We start from the raw sequence: 24,580 nt of genomic DNA, 5'->3' as shown, positions 1-24,580 counted from the left end.
TTCTTCCTTTTGTCAGCTTCTGTCACGTGTCAGATGAGCTGCTGGGCAAGGGGGAGGACACGGTGGGGGACATGGCAGGAGCAGGAGGCCAGCCCAGGGCTACGGGAACAACACTTCATCACGCTGCGGAATCTCTGTCTCTGTCTTTCTCTCTCATTCACAATAACTATTATTCCAACTCTAGTTTTTCCTTTTAAATCTAAATATCCTATCTAAATATTACTACTATTCAATTCATTCCTAAACAAAAGAACCCAGGAAATCTTTCTGCAGTCCCTTCTCTCAAGGGCTAAACACAAAAGAGCTCCAGTGACATTAATGGTCAAACTTGGGCCTAACACTTCCTGCCCTTCTTTTCCCGGTGGCTCAATTTCCTCACCTGTAAAGAACGATGAGATGACAATAAGAGAACCTATTTCATTCAGTTATCATAGGATCAAATATCTACTATAAAAGACTTAGGCCAGAATCTGGGACATAACCTTTAAAATGTGTGCCATTGTTATCATTATAATTATTTCAGTCCTGAGGCCTCACACATGCTGGGCTAGCACTCTACCACTGAGCTATACATCCTTAACCCTTATTACTATTGTTACAGTGTTAGTAGAAATATATACATAATGGTGATTTGAACCACTCTCTTTCCTCTTCTGTGACCTCCTTGCTTCTTAGCAGGTCATTCTAAGAAGGACCACCACTAGTGTTTCGTTTACACCTTATAGTACTTATCAGGGGATGGGCTCAAAGACTTTGCAAGCCTCTGTTTTCTAACAAAAGGTGATATCCCAAAATAGACTCTGTCATTGATGCCCCCAAAATTGACTTAAGGATGCCACTGAACAGGGACTGGAAGGTTTCTCTCAAGTTATCTTCCCAAATTTTGTTAGGAGACAAGTTTCATGTTTTCTCAGGATAAGGACAAAAAGCATCCTTTATGCAAACAAAGCCAGAACACACCATTAATCATTTTGGTGTTCCAGGTGCAAATCCTTAAGTTAAGGGCAGCCCTTTTTAGTTAGTAACCTGTTTTCGCAAGGTCTTTACCAAATTGTTAATTGCAGTGATTTCTTCTCTCTTTTGCTGAAGAGGCATTCAGTAAAGTCACATCTTTTGCTGATATAGCTCTGAGTAGTTTTTATTTGATAGTGAACCATTTGGAGACTTAAGGCAGAGCTCATCACGGATTTGTAAATTCTTCACAAATCTTAAGGAAGTGAAAGAGGAAGAAGAAATCAAAGTCTAAACTATTTCTTGTTGCATATTAGAAATCTAGAAAGGACTCATTTTTAAATAGCTGAAGAGAAAGAATAGAATAAAGTCTTATGTCTTTTTATTGTTATTGTTCAAGGTTAGTCTTGAATTTGCAATCCTCCTTCCTCTGCCTCCAGTGTGGTTGGAATTCCAAGTGTGTGCTGCAGAGTAAAATGGTAGTCTGCTGTCTTCCTCCTAAGTATTAGAATAATTACTTGTGAGTTTGGGGCAATTAATACAAATTGTTTCTTGGTGAGACTTTGAACACTTGTTAGGCTTATAAAAAGTAGCCAGTGTAGGTTCCACAGGAAACTGAGCACTTCTGAAGACAGAACCCTCTGTGGGGTAGGAATCAGTAGCAGAAACACCATGGCTTGCTTTGTCACAAACTGAAATCTCTTGAACTCTACAACTGGATTTCACCCTGAGTCCCATCACTGTGCCCTGGAATGGGCTGTCTGTTAAAGGAGAAGAGCATAAGTCCTGATTTCCAGAGTCTTCTCTCACTGGGAAACCAAGACCGTGCAGAGCAAAGCAGCCAGGCAGTAAGTCCATGGTCAGCAGAAGCTGGGACCCTAAAGATGTTCAGCTATGTACCAGGCATGGTAGCACAGGCCTATAATCCCTGATACTTGTGAGACTGAGGCAGAAGGAGGGTAAGTGCAAGGTCAGCCTACCCTGTCTCAAAATAAAAAGAATGGGAAAGTAGCTCACCCCCGAGTAGCTCACTACTTGTAGTACACCCCTGAGTTTGAAAAAAAAAAAAGTTAAGCCATGGAAGAAGGAGTAGTTGCTATTGTTGGTAGAAAGGCTCCATGGAACAGGAGGCTGAGAGGGTACTAACATTTAGAGGACTAAAAGAGAATGGTGGGCAGCCCAGGAGGCTCACCATTGTGGATTCTTAGGACAGTCACTTCATTCTCTTCTCTTTGACTATGGCAGCCATTAAGAATCAATCATCATGAATCAGTCATCACTAATCAATCAAGCCTCCATTCTCTAAACCACTAGTTTAGTCAAGGTTTAGAATCCTTCTCAATATAGCATTCCTGGTAGACACTACCAGTCATTTACAGTTAGTTCAGAATGTCAAGTTTAGCATCCTTCCAGCAAGGGAAAATGGCATGAGTAAGCACATAGGTCTAGGAGTTAGACTTGGACCATGAACAGAGGTTTGCTGCTGACCCTAAGGAAATAGAGACAGATGAGCAGGATGGGGCCTCAACTCTCACATTATGTATACATATCGGGATGTGGGGAGAGGAACAGGATTAGAAATTCCCACCTATATTTCTGACAAGTCTTTGTTCGTTGTAAACCCAATGGGTTAAACTGTAAGTCACTCTGTAAACTATTTACCCTCAAAGCTATACATTTCAGGGTGCTATTAGTTGAGATGAGGATGAGTATTTTCCTGAAAGAGCAGGATATGACCTCAGAATTGCCTTTGCAGTATACTTGAACAAACGCCAACAAGAGTCCTATACAGCGTGAAGGGTGCACCTTCCTTTGGAGACTAACCTTGTGGCTTCATGGTGGCCACTCATGTTGCCCTCTACACTACATCTGCCTCTACAAACTCAGGGAGAGGAATTTTTAGCCAGGAAACCTTGTGTCTCCTCTTACCTATAATCTGCAGCAACTCAGACCTTGGTCTCTGCCCTCCTCCTCACATGTCCCTGGGAAGGGGCTGAGCTTGGAATCTGATACAAAGGCCACTTGGAACGGCTGGAGGAAAACCATGCTTTTGCTTCTCTTCCTTCCTCTCATTCCCCCATAAAACATCTTGTCTTCCATGTTCAGTAAGATAAGTCGCTTTCATGGTCACTGAGATGCCACCAAACCATAGATGCTCATCTAAGCCAGAGACTTAGCTATCAGGGCTGTAGGATTGTGATAAATCTAAAGTGTGTCTTCTGAGGATGGGATGTGGCTCAGAGGTAGTGCTAGCCCAGCATGCACAAGGCCTTGAGTTTGACCTCCAGTACTGCAAAAAAAAAAAAAAAAAAAGTAAACAAATAAATAAATACACTCCATTTTCCACAACTGCAGAGTGCTCTTCCCCATCCCAAATGAAACCTTCTTCACTAAAACATGAGTACTTTGATTTCTTGCCATCCACACTCTTCACAGATCCATGCAAGAAACAAAACCCTCAAGTAAAAGAATCCAGACAACCAGGCACAAGTATATCCTGCAGACATCAAAACTGTCAGGCAACTTCCCTCCCACCTCCACATTCCAGAGGAGATTATTGATTGTCCCCAGAGAAAGAGGCCAACTAAAAAGGAAGATACCCAGTTGATATGCTAATCCCACAAAAGAAGCAATTGCTTCTCCCTGACTGCCAGATCAATGGGAACACAAGGCCTGAGCGACAATTTAGAAGTTATCATTTATAAGAAACACAGCCACCACCCCCATCTTGGGATAAAGATTTAATTTTATTTTAGGAAGGTGAAGGTGTCTTCTTTTCTGTTTAACTTGAAGGTACAAAGTGTGTATCTTTTCCTTTCTTCCTTGCTCCTACATGGAAGCTTTCACACCAAATTTTGTTTCCCGACAAGAGGAAAAATCACTGTCCTCTTTGTAGTGCCAAGGGTCCCCTACCCCCAAGCTTTTGTGTCTGCTGGAGATCTTGGAGAGTACCCTGGCAGGCCACATTCAGCGATTTTATCCCGCTAGTCACAGCCTTCAAGGAATAAATATCTAACACCTTGTTCCCTGTAGCTGTTCAAAAGCCACTGTCACTGGGCTATACTGGTGGTTTAAAAAAAGACTATAATTCATATGCAAAGTGGAGGAGGATTTTCATGATTTCATAATAAAATGTTGAGACGCTTTGATCCGTAGTTGTAAGGAGGTGTGAAACAGTGCCCTGAAACAGACAGATATTTGTGTAAGCATCCTTTCTGTATTGCCAGTGCAGAATAATAACATATCAAAGCCCCAACTTACCTCATCTGCCTGGTACAGCCAAGGCATAAATAAAGGGGAACAATGGAATTACTATTACTCACTCTCTGAGAGCCAGCGACATCACTGTATCCTTTATAATTGCTGGCAAGAAGATTAATGTTTTGTTAAATATCAGAGCAAGGTCACAAGGGGGCTTGCAGGCCTGTCTAAACATCTAGTCTTTAAGCGCCTTCTCTCTCACTTGCCTCTTTTTTCCCCTCTTTTGCGGAAATGAACTTGTAGCATTTCCTCTAATTATGGTGATTTTTGCTTCTGAAAGCGGGCCTACATCATCACCTCACTCTGAACACGCTCACACACGTGCACACACACCCGCACATCTTCCCCAAAAGATATTTGGGGACAGGCTTGATTTAGCTGCAGCATATGGGCAATGTTGTTATGAGGTGACCTTGCCCTTTTAGCCAACATGGATAATTCATTGCCTGTCACTGTGAACCAAAGCAACGGGCTTGTGCTGAAGAAATCGACTTTATTGGGGTCCTCAAGGGGCTCCCTCCAAAAAGACTGCCATCATCATTCGCTGAGCTTCTGTTATGTTTAGCCTGTATGCCTGTCCATACAGATGTTTTCAACAGCAAACAGTTCATGACCCAGAAAGAACAAAATATTTTGGCTTTCCCTGCCTTTCAGCACCTGTTTAAACCAAAGGGCCTTCAAATCTCTCTGCACAGATTAGAAGGAGCAGCCAGTAACTGGATAGAGGCCACTTCATGGTGGAGCCAATCTTGCAATGGGGTGGCAAGCTCAAGTCCCTGCATGCAATGACCCTTGCTGTCTTAATCCTCAGAACTGTTAGAGGAAGACAAACAGTGGGTCCCAAGAAAGATCTATCATTTTCATACTAGGAATTTCACATGTACCTGCCAATTTGTCTGTACTACATTAGAGATTAATCCAGATCTTTCATGGCTATGCCTCCATCCTTTATTCTACAGTGTTCAAGGGCTTGCCTGATACCACATCTTCGATTCAGCTCTGAGTTCTAGTCATTTGTCATTTGTGTGATTTCTACAAACTATGGTAGACTTTAAAAGTTCTTCTAGATTGAATAATCAGAGCATGATTCTGGGGATAGTGGGAGCTCTTTAACATTTTCTCAGAGGGAGCAAATATCAACACTTAGAGAGCTTGGGAACAACAAAAGTTCTTATAGTAACGTTAAGTATACAACAAGTGCTAAGGGAATCTCTCACCTCTGGCAAGGTCTGAAAAGAAAAGCTCTGGAAGCTGCATAGGTGCAGTGGGTACCTTTTAAACAGCCCCTCTGTCTCACCACTCCATATTCCTGCCCTGGGCAAAGCGTTCTTAACTTGCAGCTACAGTTTTAAAAAGATTTGCTTATTTGTTTGTTTTTCTTCCTTGCAGCTCAAGGAGGAATTAAGAAGTAAAAGAGACAGATTGGAATGAAGGTGGGTGTAAGGGGCAATTAGATGTGAAATGGAGGATGTCCTGACTTTGGGGACCTGCCTCGGCTTCTGTAATCTCAGCAACAGCTGGAGTACAAGGCTGCAATTACCATGTGCCCTCTCAGTTCAGCATCAAATGAAAAAGCAAAGATGCTCCACTTAGTATGGATGTCTGCACTTCATGTGTTCTGTAGGCCCTCAAGAAATAGGTTAGAAGTTAGTAAGTGGATAGATGAGGATGTATGGATGGATGAGTGGGTGGGTGGATTGATGGATGGATAGATGGATGGATGGATGGATAGATGGATGGATGATTATAAAAATATTCAACACAAGGTAGAATAGGCAAGTAATACTCAACTACACCATGACCTACAGTCCAATTCCGGCTCACCACATCTTTTTCAAAAAAATGTTTTATTGACACGCAGCTATGACCCTTCATTTAAGTTTTGTCTGTTTTCATGATCTAATACTGAGTTGAAATATCATTATTGAGGAAATATAAGGTCTGCAAAGCCTAAATTATTTGCTATTTATTTCTTTATAGAGTATGTTTACCAACTCCTGAACTACATTTTCTGAGATTGCATGTAGTTTCCACTTTTTTGCATTGGTATTGATTGTGATGGTTAATCTTAATTGTCAACTGACTGGTTGAGAGGTGCCGAGGAAACTACTAAAGCACAGTTTTGGGCATGTCATTGGAGTGTGACCTTGAGGACTATATCTGGTCATGTACTCCTTCTTCTCCAGCTCTTTCCCTCTCTCTCAACTTCTTGGCTGCTAAAGTTGAGCAACTTTCCTGCACCAGGACCTCTGTCATGGTGTTTCTGCCTTAGAGTCATAGACTGAACCATCAGAAAACATAAGCCAAAATAAACCTTTTCTCCTTTAAATTATGTGTATATCTGGTATCTGGTTACAGCAATAGAAAGATGACTTATACGCTGACAAAACAAACAAAAAATAAGCAGATGCTATGACTTGCACGTTGTTTGCACATGTCCCCATGGGTTCATGGTTAGGAAGTTTAGGCTTCAGTGTCACAATTTTGGAAGATGGTGGAACCTTTAAGAGGTGAAGCCTACTGCAAAGAGATTGGGCCATTTGGCACTGCTCTTAGAAGGAACCAGCATAGCTCTCCTGGGATCCCTGGGTAGTTCTCCAAACAAGGTTGTTATAACAGAACAAGCCTGGTCACTCTCCACCCTCTCTGGGTTCCTGTCTCACCAGGTGATCTCTCCCTTTTGCACACTTCTGCCATGATGCAATTCACCATAAAGTGACTTAGCTGGGGGTAGGGGGATTATCACCAAATCTAGCTCCACACTCTTTAGGCTTTTCAGTCTCCAAAAGTGGGAGTTAAATAAACATTTTTCTCTACAAATCACCTAGCCTTAAGTAGTTTATGATGATCATGGAAAATGGACTAATATAGCAATAAAACTATATCATGAATGTTTTTGCACTAGTAGACGTGCTGGGTCATAAATAACTGAATAAGCATATTTTGGTAAAACAAGGGCAATAAACCAAGCCAACCATGTCATCTGGGACTCAGTTGAATAAATGATAATCTCTGCCAATGCATAATAAAGAAAAGTCAATGGGATGGATTTTTTGAGAGCCTACAAGGTATACACAAAACAAAATTGTTATATTTAGGGAATTTTAATATTGAAGTTAAAGGGAATTTTCTGGCACTGATTTGAACTGTATGTTATTTTTCCTGTGATTACATTCACTTTAGGATCTAAGAAGCTATCCCCATGATACCACTGAATCTTATAACCTTAACTTATAAATATGATGAGCAATATTATTTATGTTCACTGAAATGTGCATGTTGAATCTTTTCCTCCTGCTGGGCTGGGAGAATTACCTTACTTTGCTTCCCATGATCTGGGAGGAGCAAGAAAACAGCTGCTAAGATAAAGTGAATGTAATTTTGTGTCCCTTAGACATGTCAATCAAAAAACAGAGCAGGTTAGTAGATCTCCACTATCTGCTTCAGATCCGTAAACACTCACGGGTTGACAGAAAGGTCACAAAAACACATGAATTTGTCCAAGAAAACAGAGTTATTAGAAGCAAACATGTGGCAGTCTAACTCAGTGCCTTAGAGAACAATGCTGCACGATCTTGGAAAAGTTGCCCCTCAGGGAGGAAGGGAAATGGAAGCAAAGGAGGGTTGAAGGTGAATATGCAAAGTAGGCGTGGAAGTGGGTCCTTCTCCAACTGAGGTTCATATTGATTGCAACCCAGCTGACACCTTATTTGCAATTTCACATATAGAGATCCACTACACAGTTAAACTACATCCTGATTTCTGACCTATAGAAACTAGAAGATTATTTTTTCTGTTAAACTAATACATTTTGGGATAATTTGATATGCAGCAGTGGATAACTAACGTAGTCAAGATTTGCTTCCTAGTTTGCTTTGCCTTTTATCAACTTTAGTCCAAGGTGTTCCATCTTTGTAATAAACAATGTGTCTAGCATCTTTTGTTTGTTATTTTGAGGACTCAGATAAACTATAGACTATGAATAAATGACCAATTTTTAACTCTTAATTTTTTGAGGGTGATTGTTAATTTCTTGCTGAAGAAATTCTGTTCTGGTTACAATTGCTGCCATAAGCAACTGCTGGTGAAAACCTAGTGGCTTAAAGCAGTATTATTTTACTATACCTCCTGGACTATTTAACGCTAAGATTTGGACACTCTGTGGTTGAGCAATTTACTTGGCCATCAACGGATGTCACACAGATATATTCAGTGGATAATGGTCTAGTCCAAAAGGATCAAGGTAGCTCCCTGTGTCTGGAGGTCTTGACAAGAATGACTGTTAGCAATGTGAGATTTCATCAGAGCACCTACATGAGGCCTCTCCAGCACACAGGCTGCAAGGTAATCTGTCTTCTTACATAGCAGGTAGCTTCTCGAAGAAAAAGAATCTCGATAACTCTCACTTCATATTCATTCTCTAAACAAATACTCCTGATCAGATGGAGCACCTCATAGAGAGAACCCTAGATCCAAGAAATACTAGGGGTGGGGGAGAGAGATAATATATCCCAAATAAGTGAGAAAACATTGCCTTTCTCTAGTTCCCTCCTGGATGGCCAAAATGCACATTGACATATTAAAGACTTTAAAAACCAAGAGCACGATTTGTTTAATCAAATCTTCCCCAAATATATTGACTATTGAATTCTAATCTTGTTTTTGTGTAAGAAAAATTATGTGACACTTAGAAATAAGGTAAAAAGTTTGGTAAGGTGTTCTTTAAATATCAATTATGGTAGCAAAGGCCTTTCAAGGACTTGGCAAGGCAATGCTGCTCAGTAGAATGTTTTCCATGATGCATTCTGTGCTATTCACTATGGCAACTGCCAGCTGCATGTGAGCTACTGAGCACTTGACATGTGGCTAGAAAGACTGGAGGGACAAATTTTAATTTTATTTATTTCTAATTTATTCAAGTATTCAGATGAGTCTAGTGGAAACCATTTTGAATAGCATGAATCTATTGAAATACTCTTAGTTCATCTCATTTTATTTCCCAGACTTACTGAAACCACTATATCTTCTGGTTCCCTCAAATCTTTCCAGCTACCTCCAGGATCAACTCCTAATCAAACAACGAACTAAGTGATTCCTGACTTTTGAGGACATCTTCAGGACACTGCTCAAGGCTGAGGTTGTTCTGACTGGTTGTGATGGTTACTTTAATGTGTTATCTTAGCTGGGTCACAGGATACCCAGAGGGATAATTAAGCATTATTTCTCAGTACCTCTGTGAGGGTGGTTGCAAAAGAGATTAGCGCTGGAATTGTTGAGCTGAGTAGAGCAGGTGGTCCTCCCCAATGTGGTGGGCATCAACCAGTCCACCAAGGTCCTGGATAGAAGAAAAGAGAAAGGAAGGAATTCATTCAGCCTGGCTATATAAGCCAGGGCTTTGACCTTCTCTTGCCTTCATCACTCCTAGTTTACAGGTATTTTGTCTTGTATCTAGATGTTCCCCCAAAGCATCAGGCACTCATAGGTGGGGCTTTGGAGGGGTGACTGTATCATGAGTGTGTGATGCTGGATTTGGAGGTGTGATACTGGCATTTGAGGATTATAATAACTAAATTAGCTTAACATACTTCTGGGTATGGACAATGGAATCCCACACTGAGTATGTGTTGCACCAATCAATAGGCTTATAGCCTGCATAGAATGTAAAGGACAGGCTGTGGCTGCTGCTGCTGCTGCTTGCTTGCTTGCTGGCTTGTTGCCTCCTACCTGCTCTGCCATGGACTGTTTCTCCTCTCTGGTGCCCCTCTCCATACCACCCTACATTGGAACCAACCAACTATGGTCTGAAACTTCTACAAACTGTGAGTTGAAATAAACCTTTTCTCTTTTAACATGTGAGTGTTGATTATTGTGTTTCAGAAATGAGAAAAGTAACCAAGACATCAGGACTTCAGTCCCTGACTGGAATCAATACCACTTATACTACGGGCCTGCTCTCAGACTTTCTGGCTGTATCATGGTACTGGCTTTCCAGGGTCTCCAGAGTGCAGATGACCAATCCAGAAGCTTCTCTGCCTCCATAATAATGGGAGTTAATACTCCGTAATAGGTGGTTTTTGGTTCTATTTCTCTGGAGAACCCTAACTGATAGAGTGGATCAAACAGTCACTGAGGGTCTGGTTCCCAGAAGACTCAGTGGTCACTGCTCTGCCTTCTATCAGTTCAGCTGTGTTATTGAATCACTGGGTGGCAACAGTCTCAGGGGTGGGATCATAGCTTCTTAGGACAATGCTGAAGTTGGAAGCTCTGAAGTCAGACTCTGAGTTAACATCCGTAATAGGTGGTTAATGGGCTCTATGATTCACTGTGTACTTGGAAATGTTTCTTGGCTTTTCTGGATTTGATTTCTATAATATGGAAAAAGATAATAAGAAAACCTCATAGGACTGTGATAAGCAGGCCTATTCCTAACACTTGCAAAGCCAAAGAAAGAGTGTATAAAGAGCCTCCAAGTGCAAGATGGATCTACTTACCATTGCTCCAGATACCCCTCCATCCAGTATACTAGCTGAGTTAATAACTACCTGTGTTAGGAAGCTTTCTGTTACTGTAACAAATATCTGAGATTGGACCTGGGGATTTAGCTCAGCGGCAAAGCGCCTGCCTGGCAAGGGCAAGGTCGTGAGTTCGGTTCCCGGTACCAAAGAAAAACCAAAAAAAAAAAAAAATCTGAGATTATCAGCTTATAGGGAAAAGAAAACATTTATTTGAGCTCACAGCTTTGAAGGTGTCAGTACATAGCCCTGTTGATTTGGGGCCTGTAGTGAGGCAGCATATGATAGTAGGGAGTTACTTTACAGCCAGGAAAGGAGAGTATCTGGGTCCCAGTCTCCCTTTCCAGTGTATGTTCATAGCAAATGAAAGATCTCACACTAGGGCCCATCTCTTAAAGTTTTTCACCTCCTATCTGTAACATCCAGCTGGGGACTCAGCATTTAATATACATGTCCTTGGAAAACATTCCAGATCTACACTATAGCACCTTCATGGGGCTTAGGTTCACTCACTGGTGGCACCATCTTCCTTCAGGAGGATAGACCCAGGAAAAAGATGTATGCAGCCATAGAAAGGATAAGTGAAGGTCATGAGCACCCCTGGTGTTATCTAAAAGAGGGGACATAAGTTCCAAGTAGATATACGCTTTTGGCCCCAGAGTCTCCCCACCACGTGGGAAACACAGTCATCAAAGAACAGAGCAGCACTCATAGAACAAGCATGCTCCACATGCACTGGCCCCAAGGTGGGTACAGAGGTGAAGAGTTAATGATTGCTTAGAGCACAGAGACACTTGGTAAAGCTCTTATAAGTTGCTACTATATTTCATAGTTTCACCATGGTATCAAGCTGCGTAAGGTTCAACTGTCCCCTGAACCTAAGACCTACTAACAGATGACAAGGAATAAACTTTATTTGAATTGGAGAGAAAATAAAGCCAGTTTATTCCTTCAAAGAGAGTTCAAGGAGGTGATGGAATGAGGAGACAGACCCGGGGAGACAGAAAGCCTCAAGTTCCCAGCGGCTATCGTATTCTGGATTCATAAGGTCAAACTTTACAGCCCTGTTACTGCCACAGTTGATAATCCCTCTCAAAGATATGCTATCTATTTCATCTCTACATCAAATAATAAAAATGGCTTCTGTGTTTTCTTATAATGAAGGCTACAGAAAGAAGCAATGTGTGTTACAAGAATTAAAGAGATAGAAACATATTTCTATGAAGACATCATATGTACAAAGTGGTCCACTGAAATGTAAGTTAGAAAATGTAAATTACCTAGAGACATAAAAATGAACTTAAACTCAAACAGTTACAGGCAGTTTTGAGCTGAAACTACAGTGAAGTAGGAAGAGGAGCCCCAAAATTTAAGAAAGTGCTCACTCAGGGAGGTACAAGTATAGGATTGTCACCTAAAAGTGAGTCCCTCCTTAAATCTAAGTCCTTAATCCCTGATCTTCTCACTCTAGAGTCAAAAGCATCCTTTGTATCATCAAGGATTTTGGTTATTTTTATTTTATTATATAAAATAAGGTTTATATGAGGTTAAGAAACACTTAACAGCAGATCTACCTTCTTAACAAACTTTTACTTTTAAAATATAATATTGTTGCCTAAAAGCAAAATGTGTAACAGCAGATTTCTAACATTTATTCAATTTGTATGATTGAAACTTTGTGCCCTTGATTAGTAGTTTCCGATTCTCCATTTCCCAAATCCCTCAGTAATAAGCACTGTACAGTCTGAGTGTGTGAGTTTGACTCTTCCTGATACTGATGTAAGGGAATCACACAGTGTTTGATCTTCTGTGACTGGCTTGTTCCATTTAGCATAGTGTCTTCATGGTTCATTCGCATTCTCATATATCACAAGATCTCCTTCTGTTGTTTTTACATAAGCGTGATTTCCTTATCTGTTCATCCACTGTTGGAAATTTAAATATAAGGTGTGAAACTGTAAAACTTCTAGAAGAAGACATAGGAGAAAAATCCTCATGACATTGGTCATGACAACAATTTCATGGCTATGACATCAAAAAAACTGACTAGCAGGAAAATACCAAACTGAAAAGACTTTACACACCAAAAGAAACCATCAATAGTGTAAAAAGGCAATCTATGAAATGGGACAAAATATTTGCAAACTATACATTTGATGAGAGTCTAATTTCCAAAATATGTAGGTGCTCCTTTAACTCAATAGCAGAAAATAAGTAGGCAAATTTAAAAATGGGTTAAAGACTTGAACAGATATTTCTCCAAAGAAGACATACAAATAGTCAAAAAGTATATGAAAAGATATTTAATATTTCTAATCACTGGGGAAATGCAGATCAAAATCACAGTGAGGAATCACCTTGTACCATTAGCACAGCCATTATCCAAACACAAAAGGACAAGGGTCAATGAGGGTACAGACAAATTGAGACCCTTGTCCCTTATTAGTAGGAATGGAAAATAGTGTGGAATTTCCTCAAAAATTAAAGTTAGAAATATTTTTTCTTTTTTTATTTTAAAGAGGAAAAAACACAAAATTTCAATACAAAATATAGGAGAGTAACAATGGCTAATACATTAAGTATTGTTATCTTTCAATTAGTTACTCAGAGTACAAGATATTGGCATGTAATTGTCCAAACAGTATTAGCACAGATCCTTCTGCCCAATGAACCAAGTGAAATTAGTAATACAACTACTCCAATTATCTTTTATACATTTTTTTTCTTTTTGCTTTTCCCTTCCTTCTTTTCTCCTTTCCCCATCCAAGTTTCTCTTTCCTTCTGAATGAACAGTTTATTCCCATTTTACACTATCTGTACAGTATCATGGATCTTATTTACTCTTTCAGCTTCTCACACTAGGGAGACAACATGACATTTCCCTAGAACTATTTTATAATTTAGCAATCTCAATTTTGAGTATTTATCCAAAAGAATCACAGTCAGTACCCTAATGTTCATTAAAGCTCTAGTTACAACTATAAAGATGTGGAAATAACCAAAGCCTTTAAAAGTCCCAGCTAAGCTTTGAAACTCTCAAATATATGTTGACAAATTGAGGCTGGGGTTTTAGCTCAGTGGCACAGTGCCTGCCTGGCAAGCATAACGTCATGGGTTCAATTCCTGGTACTGGAAGAAAAACAAAGAAAACAAAAACAAAAAAAACAATCAAATATATGTTGACAAATTAACACACAAATATATTCACCCTATTATGTGCACACACCAGGGTTTGGTGGCAGCTTTAGAATGGGTATGCCAAGGTTTTGAATAGCTAGGGTTTTTCCCACCGGGAGCCACCCTCCCCACATGTGCAGAAAACTTGCACATCTGGAGGTACATCTTGTTTTCAGCTCACCTGAGCGGCTGTCTGAGACTGCGCACCAGGGTGAGCATATAGTGGGTGTGAGGAAGGGACAGACCAGCAAGTCCCAGGGAGGAATAAACGAGGCAAGCTCATAAATACATATACACTCCTTAGGATATTTTTCTCTGTTTCTATAGGTATTTGTGCTTTCCTTGGACTGTTTTGCATGTCACTGGAAGTTAAAGAAGACATAGTATATGTCCTAAAGACAAGCAGTAAAAATAATTTAACTCATTTCTTTCATGTCTGGGTGTATTAATTCCTGCTTACATAAGGAAATACAAAGAACAAACTGTAAACAAGGAATCATTTGGAATCAGATTATGCATGAATAATGACACACCTTCTCATCTAAGATGTGGGGGGAGGATCTAGTTTTACTGCCAGTGCCTCTAAAAAAATGGTTTTCTTTTTCAAAGGAAATTACTCAGTATGTAATAAAAACATGTTTTCTCCTCTAAAAGAATTAATTTACCTTTTGTGTCATGAGAAAATAAATGCAATCAATACTTCAATTTTCCTCCTTTATGGAGGAAGACAATTTCCAAGTTTGAACCTAGGGAATGGTCATTTAGCCTTGATTTCTTAATTCTCAGTTTGTTTCATTTATGCTCTCTCTGTTACATTCTCCTTACAGCCTCAGCTATCTTCAGGGTCTCTGCTTCCATCTCCAAATCTGAACTTCCTTTCCAGATGGCCCCTTCTTTCCACTGATCCCCTCCTCTCACAGTATCACCCTAAGTCTGAGAAACACAAAGCAATTCAGGATGAGCAAAAGGGCAAGCTAACCAGTGCAGGAAGGAGGAGTCAGCCTCATCTTTCACACTGGCATGTGTTGAGACTTTAAATTTGGTATCCAGCCTTGCAATCCTTTGCCTTTCTCACTTAGGAGAGAGATGACAAAGAGAACTTACATGGCAAGGCAGTTCTAAAGAATGGACATAAAAACTGCTCAGCCATAGTGTGATGTGGGCTCCATTTTACTAAAGTTCTCATTACTTTCCTCTTCTTTGTTATGTTTGGATGTAGCCATTGTACATCCCTTTGTTTTCACTTCCCAACAACCCTTTGTTTTCACTTCCCAACACAGAATTCACCTCTCAGTTGCCCCAAGGATCATTGCAATGATTGCTCACACTCTTCAGTTTTAGCTTTATTGAATCCCAGACAAAACAGTTAGAAAGATCCTTTAGGAACCATCTATTCATTTTTACAAATAACAAATGTTTATTAAGCATATTACATGTTGTCTTGATCTAAACCATGCCAAGCACTATATTAAACTCTGGAATAGAGATAGGAACAAAACATAAGGACATTTGCCTTTGGGGTGCACAATACTACTATTTCAGGCCCTGTGACATATGCAGGGATGCAGGATAACCAAGACATGGTAGCTTCTCTCCAGATATGCACAGGTTGTGGAAGGACACAGACTAACCAACCCCTTCCAATATAGTGCAGGGAGAACCAGAAAAGAAATGCACACATAACACAGGAGATGGGGGACAGAAAGAGGAGACCAACTGTGCTCAAAAACTCCAGAAATTCTTTCCAGAAGAGGAATCCTTCTCCTTGCTTGGTCTTCAAAAGCACATAAATACTCACTAAGAAAGCAGGACAAGAAGCGCAGTATGTACAAAGGATGCAGAGCCAGGAACCCCAACAGAACCTACTCAATCATTTATTTAGATCAATATGGACATGATATGGATACCTACTTATTTTTATGACATGACACTCTCACTATATATTATGTAACTCCAAGCCCACTTTCTGCTCCTACATTTTTTGTGTGTGCAGGAAATCAAACTCAGGACCTTGGGCTTGCCAGGCAGGTGCTGTGCCACTGAGCTATATCCCCAGCCCCTATCTTGCCTATTGAAACCTCTTCACATTGACTTCCATGCTCTTCTGATACACTTCTATAGTTTTTTGATCAATTTCTTTCTTTCTGGTATCAAAAGGTGATCAAGCCACATCCTGAATTTTCTCCACCCCAGCCCTGAAGTCCATTGTTCCTTCAAGGGGTTTTGTTCAGAGTTTTTCAAGCAAAACAATAGCAGGGTTTAGGACACTGGTTAGACCGAAGGCAGGGAGAAAACAGACATGAAAGAAGTAGAGGGTGTGATGGGACAAAGGGGCTGAGAATTACACTAAAGCTGGGTGGTGGGAATGAGGCTGAGTGTACATGTTTGAGGGATATTGTCCTATTTTTCACTTTTCTCCTGCAAGTTAAGGCATTCATACAAGGTAAGCACTAAAACTCAAGTCATAGAATATTGGGACTTCATTCACCAAGCCTCCCAAGGACGCTGTGAAGAGACACATCGGTGTCTGGTTTGGATGATCCGCTCTCGGGCTTCTGACGCTCCAGACATAGCACACTTGGGCATCTGTATCTTCACTTTCAAAGTAGATTTTCAGCTTCTCAAGTACAAAAGCATGTAGTGTACAACTCCAAATGCAGCTAAAATCAGAAAATAAATCCATGCTCACAGTAAGCGTTCAGAAAATACCATTTGGCTAATTGATCCTACAGTGATTCTGTAGGAAGATGCAAAGAATTTTCTTGCCTTTGGCACTGATGTGATTTCAATATTACAAAAAGCTATCATTCCTTTGATAGAAAATTATTAGCAACAAAACATTTGAGAACTTCATGTACTCTAGCCTTTGTATTAAATACTACAGAATTAGTTCTTTAATCCTTACAACAAAACAAGGGCCTATTATTGCCCCCCTTTTTAGATAAGAAGCCCAAGCCCTGGGTTCCTATTGTTAATAAGAATGGAACCTTAATTCCAACCCAGGCAGTATGACCCTGGAGCCATGCTTGAAACCACAATAACACGTTGCCACATGTTTCATCAAACATGCATTTGTTGAGCATCTATTAAATATCAGACACTGGGGACACAGGACAAACACAGACAAACAACATAACCCATTACTTTTTTCCTTAAAGCATTTTGTCTAGGACTTGCCAAGAGCCGTAGCTTTCTATGGTTTCTAGAAGGGCTTCCTGACCCAACAATGTTCACCAACAAGGTAGATCTGGTTAACTGAGTTCAAATCTCCACCATCCTATTTCACAGCAATGTAAGTTGGGGCAGCTTCTCAGTCTCCTGTTGCCCACTGGGGATAATGCTAATTCTGACCTCATAGGGTGCTGTGAGGACTCAGTGGGACACTGTACCTAAAGCATCAAGAATTAGGCTTGGCCAGGAAGTAAGCACTTCAGGAGTATCCATATAATTTATAAATCAACTTCATGATTTATGTGCATGTACCTGCCGTTACAGTTGTGCAGTGGGATGCATTCTGACATCTGCACTCACCGAGGAAGTCCTGCCGCATCAAGATCCAGCTATTGCTTTAGCTTCAGTGTAATTATATCTGTTTCATAGCAGTGCTTCAGGGATTGATGGCCTTCAGAACTGTGCTGAAGACATTATATACTCAATAAATATGAGCCGTTTTCATTATTATTAGCTGCCAAAAGCCACTCACTGGGGAGAGTTGCCTAGAAGCTCAGAACGGAGAAGCACAACTACAATTTTGAGGACATAAATAGCCAAAGACTTTTCTGAAAATGTGCTGTCACGGTGCGGCCAGGCAGCAGATGAGGAGCGACACCTGCGTGTGATCGGACTGTCGCCCATTTAAGCCCCAAAGATCTCTGAACTTCAGATGTGCATACAGGGAGTGACCACCAGAAATCCCAGCAGTACCCTGCTCCTTATCCATCCCAGGGTCTCGGAGAGGGAAAGCAGCCCCTCCCCAGGACACCATCAAAGAAGTTGCTGCCAAGAGAGATCCTCCCCTCTTTCTTTCAGCAGCTTTGATGGTGCTGCCAGATCACTGCCTCCCATCTGCAATCTGGAGTTTCATGTTTTAATAAAGTCTTGCCAAATAGCCATGAGTGTAGACTCCCAGGAAAACAAACACAAGGAGAAGTATTTTTGTCAAGGCAGGAGCCCTGCAGTGGTTGGCTGCTCTTACAGATAAGATATCTGTTCACCTTTCATAAATGTCAGGCTTGAAATAAAAAAGACAGGATAATGAGGTCTTATTTCCACAGAAGCAAGCATGCACCTACTAATTAACCCACAGACCACTAACAAACATGCTGCTTAGATGCTTTTGCTGCAATTTTCAGATGCACGAATAGCTTGGGCTCAAATGATCTGATTTTCTTACCCTCCTTTGTTATTTTTAAAATATTTTAAATGACAAATCAACCTTGTTTCATCAATTGAGCACACATTGTATTAGTCCCACTGTGCGCAAGTCATAATACCCACTGTGTAGGGCAGAGGGGGTCTAAGGAGGCTGCATTTTATGAAGGGAAGAGTCTGGATTTGAACTTCAGCCTCACTATCTCACATGTGGATTAAAAGGCCACCAGCCTCCCTAACTCACACTAAAAGGCGATAGTGTCACTGTCTCCTATAAGATGTTGTTTGGGATAAATGAGATCTCACAGGTGAAGAATGCTACCTCTTATGAAGAAGGAGCAAGCCAAGGAGGAGAAAGAGCTGGAAAAGGAAGGAAAGCAGGACAAGGAGAAGAGATGGCGGAGGTGACACAGGCAATGAAAACAGATGAGGCTGGAGAAGGAGCAGATGGAAACAATAAGGCCTCTGTGTCACTGAGGGTCTGTTAACAGAGGTACAAACAATTGGGCTGTTTTTATGTCAAAATTCAAACTTCCGGTGCCCCAGAATGTGGCTGTATCTGGAGACACAGCTTTGAAAGAGGTGCTGATGTGAAAAGAGGGCTGATCCTTGCTCCAGTCTGACTGGAGTCCTTCTGAGGAGATCATGACACAAGCACGAATACAGAAAAGATCATGTCAAGAGACAGGCATCTTCCACCACCCAAGGGCAGAGGCTTCGGAATGCAAGCCGCCTGCCATCATGCTGATTGCGTACTTCCAGCCTCCAGAACTTTGAGGAAAGAACTTTCTCTATTTCAGCTGCTCACTCTATAACACCCCTGGTAAACCAACGTAGGACAACTGGGGCCCAGAGCCAGAAAAGCATAACAGACCTTTAAAGAAGGCAAGTACATCCTACAATGGGGTTAGAAAGCAGAGAGGATAGGGAATTGGGAGGAAGTCACAAGCTGATGCTTTTGAGGTCCTTCAGCAAAATCCTAGCGTCCAGATGCATGGTGCTGTGTGTTTAGAGGATGCAGAAGAATCACAGCTTGGTAGACAGGTGTGAAAGGTGAGACCACAAAAGCATGGCCTGCCTGGTCCACAGAGACTTTGAATACTTTGTTCTGAAAATGATTAAAAGCTCTGGACAAGAAATGGATTTCAGAGGTGGAAATCAAAGGGAGAGAAACAATTCCAAACCCTTTTGCATGAGATATCTATATGTTTAAAAGAAAGTATTCTAAGAAATAAACTCAATACCTTTAGAAACAATGATTTTTACCTTCTGTACCTCTGAGAAGTGTTTTACTTCTTTCTTAACAATCACTGGATTTAATTCTAATGACCCATGGTAGATTGAATGGTGGTCTCTGTAAAAGATGCTTTGTGTCCTAACTCCCAGAACCTGTGTATGTGACCTTACTTGGAATAAAATGGTCTTCACAGATGTGTTTAAGAACCTCCAGAATAGATCGTCCTGGATAATCTAGGAAGGCCCTAAGTGCAATGGCAAGCATACTTATAAAAGGCACAGAGGAGAGATACATGAGAAGACAAGGTCATGTGAAGATAAAACAGTCACGAGTAAAAGCCCGTATGTTTTTGTGGAGTGATGTAGCCACAAGCCAAGGGATGCCTGGAACCACCAGAAGCTGAAAGAGGGACAACAAGATTCTCCCCTAGAACCTTCAGGGGTAGTATAGCCCATTATGACATGGGTTCCATACTTCTAACCTTCCTAACACTGAGATAATGCAGTGCAGTGTTTCAAATTTCCAAGTGCAGAGGAAGGGTCCTGATTCCCATGTGACCAACGAGAAAAGTGAGGCTCTGTTCTCACTTGAGTGAGTCACTGATCACTGGATCTAGGAATCTTCTCAGTGGATGGACAGGCCCTACATGTAGTCTGTGACATCAAGAGATATGTGGTAGATGGATTAAGCAGCCAGTGAGCCATCCCTTAAACAGTGGTGTGAGAAAATATATGGAGCTGTGGGACTTTAACCAAAAGATGATGGCTGGGAAGGCCTTAATAGATAGTAACACTCTGGGACAGTGCACTGGTACAAGCCAAGGTCAAAGAAGATCTGATATGACAACAGTCCAGCAGATGGCAGGAAGCAGGACCAAAAAGGCCCTAAATTCCTAGTTGACAAACCTTTGTTGACCCGTAACAAAACTACTTACCAAAGCCAGTTCTTTGGATTCATTGTTGACAAGATTCATCCTTACTCCATAGCTGAACTGTCAATTGCTGACCTTGCGTGGAACACCAAAAGCCCTATTGAGTGAGCACAACCAAGTTTATCAGATTGACTGCACTAACAACGAGCACTGGACAGTATGTATAGGTCTTTAGAACCAGGGCTGAGTGACTTTTGGGTGAGTCTTACAAGGTAGGAAAGTGGGTGGAATAAGACAGACTTTATACCAAAACAGTTTTGGAGTAATGGATACAGTGAGCTTGTCTGGATGATCCAGAAATGATCTAGTCCAGAGGTGCTTAATCACATCTCTGAAGACCCTTTTATTACAAATAAGGTCACATATACAGCAAACTTTGATGAGTACACTGTGAGTTATAAAAAGTAAATGTGTTGAGGTGACTCTCAGGTACCAGTAGCTCCTGAATTAGCATCAAAGTTATCTTTACTTTACCCTGTGTTGTTTAACACAGACAGAAGAAAGAATGGTGGTTTAAGCTCTCACACTAGATATGATCCACCATGTTAGAGACACTATAGTGCTCTAGGCCTCTGTGTGTGTGCATGTGTGTGTGTGTGTGTGTGCATCTACTTCCATAAAGTTTTAATTCCAATGGGAGTATGAAGAGGAAAAAATAGAACACAATAATCCCACCAAATTCATGATGGATTTGCTCCAGGACCTTCCATGAACACCCGAATGCATGGATGTTCAAGTTCCCTATATAACATGGCGTAGTATTTGCATAGAACCTACACACAGCCTTCTCTATATTTAGTGATGTCTAGGATATTTATAATAGTTAACACAACATAAATGTGAGTAGGTGTTATACTGTAATGTTTAGGAAATAATGGCAAGAAAAGAATTCCTACATTTTCAGTACAAACACATTCTTTTAAAAAAATATTTTTGGTCCATGATTGGTTGAATCAGCAAATGTGGAATCTGTGGATATGAGAGCTGGTGCTATTCTATAAGTACATACATACATACATACATACATACAGAAGGATGAATTTCAAACAGTGCCAAATTCTATGGAGAAAAATAAAACAAAAAAAGAAAATGGGAATTGTAATGGGAAAGAAAAATGGAAAACTATTAGTAAGTGTTGTGGGACAAACTACCTTGTGACCATGAAAGACTGAGTGCCTGGGTAAACAAATTTAAATAGACCTCATCACTTAAGAACATCTGAGAGTGTTGAGTTTGCCAGGGTGTGAAAAGAGCCCAGAGAGAGAATTTCCTAGACATTCTTGGCTGGGCAGCCTTCCTTTCACAGAAGACCTTTGTGCCCCAGGGGAATATGTTTAAGGAAGACACTGGTCAGCAAGGAATGCCCCTCAGATATACAGAACCGGCTGGAAGCACAAGGAGCCAGTCAGAGGGGTGTGAGGGAGACCATGGGAGCTGAGGGCGTTCCCCAGAGCGATGGTGACTGCTTCAGCACAGAGCGGGAGGGCAGAAGAGGGTAACAACCCATGAACTTCTCTCGGGCTGTTCAACCAGGACTCGGGAGCCCTCCTGCCCAGGAGATGAGCACACCCGTTCAGCTCTCCTCTGTCCTTTCTGTTCCTATCACAAAACTGAGCCCAGTGTATGCTGAGCGAAGAAAAGACTAGAGAAGGAAACCAGCTGGACACCAACAGGCAATTTGTGGAACATAATGAGTTAACTCATTTTTAAATTTGTATTTATTTATTTATTTATTTATTTGAGATAAAGCCTCACTATTGAGACGAGGCTGGCTTTGAATGTGTAATCCTCCTGCCTCAGCCTCCCGAAGGCTGGTGTTACAGCCAGGCACCGTCCAGGCCTTTCTCCACCACTCCCTACTGAATTAGCGAGAATTTTAGTCTACTTTACCACTATTTCTATGCCCTTTGGACATTTCCAGGTGCCAGGGAACCCGTGCCCATGTTACCTGGCCAGGAGGATGCCAGCTCCGTCTAGCATCTGCAGACTGCACCCCAGACTGCCACACCCCTTGCCCCCCCCCCCGCCGCAGCCTGCTAGCTGCACTTGTTCACCTCAAACACTGCGTGTCACAGATGAAGCCAGATACTGAGTGTCTGCTCGCCACACGCCACTCCCCGGCCCATCATGAATATAGTCGATGTGCTCTGGCCACCCTGGCCTGGCAATTTGGGGAAAGAACTTCCTTACTCCTGCAAGGGCTGCACGCACTGAGGGGACAGCACCCTGCAGAGGTGTCCGGCCCTGTGATGTCACTCTCAGGCTCTTCTCTCCAATCCTGGGGCTTCTTCCCCTCTCTGCTTCCTGCTCCCTGTGAGCCCCCAATGCTGGCTACAATCTGTCTTAACTGAGGACCACCCCAGGCCTTCAGACGGGTCTAAATGTCCCTGGACTCCCATGAAGGGGAACGTTCAGAGGAACGTTTTCTCCAACAGCATATCTGACCTCATGTAAACTTCAGGGTGCAAAAAGGAGGAGGAAATCTTCCCACTTCTGTTCTGCTGTGCTGGAACCCATGTAAATGCGTGTGTGTGCAAGTGCAGGGAGCCACAGCATTCGTCAAGCTCACTGAGGCCTCCGGGCCTGTCAGGGCACTGGGAGCCACCATCTCCCTCACACACTGTGTGTTTGTTCCCCCCAAAGCAGACAATGAAGCTGTTCCTCTTCAGACCTCTGGGATCGAGCTCTGGCTTCCAGGCAAGCAGCATGGTGACCCTCACTGTGTTCTGACAGACCCCAGGCCACCCTCTCCATGCTCAGTCTCGCTCCTCCCACCATGCACTGCTCAGCTCCACAGGCTTCTGATCCCTCTTTGGAAACATTTCGTTCCAATAATTTTTTTAAGGTTGCCATAAAAACATGGAATTATTTTTTTTTATTTGAAATTCATTTGCAGTCTTCTTTTATAGATGTGTCATTTATACAATGGCTGGAAAACTTTCTAAAATCAGATATAATTTATGAACCCCTTCTTTTCGGCATAATGTCATTTTGTACATTAAAATGATAATGACTGGAGAGATCATATGTGTCTCTCCCTCAGTGAGTGGGGGGAGATAGTGGGTGGGGGCTGTTCTGGTGCTTCTAAAACAAGCCCCCTGTGCTGTGTTCAACCCCCACCAGGGGCTCTCAAGAAAGGGAGAAAATAGAAAAAAATTTATTTTTCACATCTCTGATATGAGAATAATAGTGAAAAATCAGCGCATGCCCCTTGCAAGACAATAAGGGTTTGACAAATGGTGAATGATGCCATTTGTATAGAATGTTTCCAAATTATACTTGATGTTCAAAGAAAATATCCTTGAAGGTGGTTGAGGGCAGTATGTACAGCTATCCTTATCCCTAGCTGCATATAAGAATTGTTGAAGGAAAATTTTAAAAATGTGGAGCTCACTATGAACATAACGTGCTCTCTGAATGGAGCCATTAGAACAGTAACCTTCTGAAGATGGGCCCCAACCATGGCCAGCACAGGGGACCTTGGGCTGCATGACCTTGGACTGATAAAAGCTGACACTCACTCCCTGATACAGACCAAGGGGTGTTCCACCTTTTGTACCCAGTGACTCTCAACCTATGAGATAGGTGCTATTGTCATCCTGGTTCTCAAATTAAGAAACTGGGGATCAGAGACTTTCAGCAACTTGTCCAAAGCCACAATGCCAGGGAGTAGCTAAGACAAGATTTGAACCAGACCATCTAGAACCTGTGATTTATCCCTCTACCTGCTGTCCTCCTGAAGGATCTCAATACAAATTTCTAAGTAGTCTAAATATGAATATGAATGATCTATAAATTGGGGCAATTTTTAATGTTCTGCTGTTCAAGAGTCCTCATTTTTAAAATGATGAAAAGGAGACACTGAAAAATGGAGTACACTGCTGCCATTGCTAAGCTAGCAAGGCAGACATGGTCCCCATGTCTGAGGTCCTGAGACTTTATGTAAAATTCCTGCCTTATTTCACAGTAAAACAAGTTGGAGGGTGGCTTTGCCTCTAGAGCACCCCAAGGAAAGTGAAAATATATCAAGGGGAGAACTCATGCCCCAAATTTAAAATAATGGCACAAATCTTTAATCCATTTATCCCACCACAGCTTCCAGGAGACAGACTAAAGTGACACTCAGCATAAGCAAATTTC

At 41.6% G+C, this 24,580-nt stretch overlaps 1 long non-coding RNA gene across 2 annotated transcripts; it reads right to left on the bottom strand.

Moving 5' to 3' along the window:
* Nucleotides 1-3,706: 3,706 nt before the first annotated feature.
* LOC102021271 lies at nt 3,707-22,456 on the bottom strand. Of its 2 annotated transcripts, XR_261576.1 has the most exons (5): nt 22,389-22,456; nt 20,444-20,537; nt 16,390-16,561; nt 9,444-9,547; nt 3,707-4,132 (listed from the first exon to the last, which is right to left on the bottom strand). It is a non-coding gene; the product is annotated as an uncharacterized LOC102021271 (long non-coding RNA). The 2 variants fall into 2 exon arrangements; XR_001234712.1 differs by lacking the exon at nt 16,390-16,561.
* Between the last annotated feature and the right edge of the window lie 2,124 nt (nt 22,457-24,580).

This window comes from Chinchilla lanigera, unplaced genomic scaffold (assembly GCF_000276665.1).
Source record: "Chinchilla lanigera isolate Chin_1 unplaced genomic scaffold, ChiLan1.0 scaffold00032, whole genome shotgun sequence".
NCBI classification, from domain to species: Eukaryota; Metazoa; Chordata; class Mammalia; order Rodentia; family Chinchillidae; genus Chinchilla; species Chinchilla lanigera.
The sequence above is the reverse complement of the archived record's forward strand: the minus strand, read 5'-3'. Positions and strand labels throughout refer to the sequence as shown.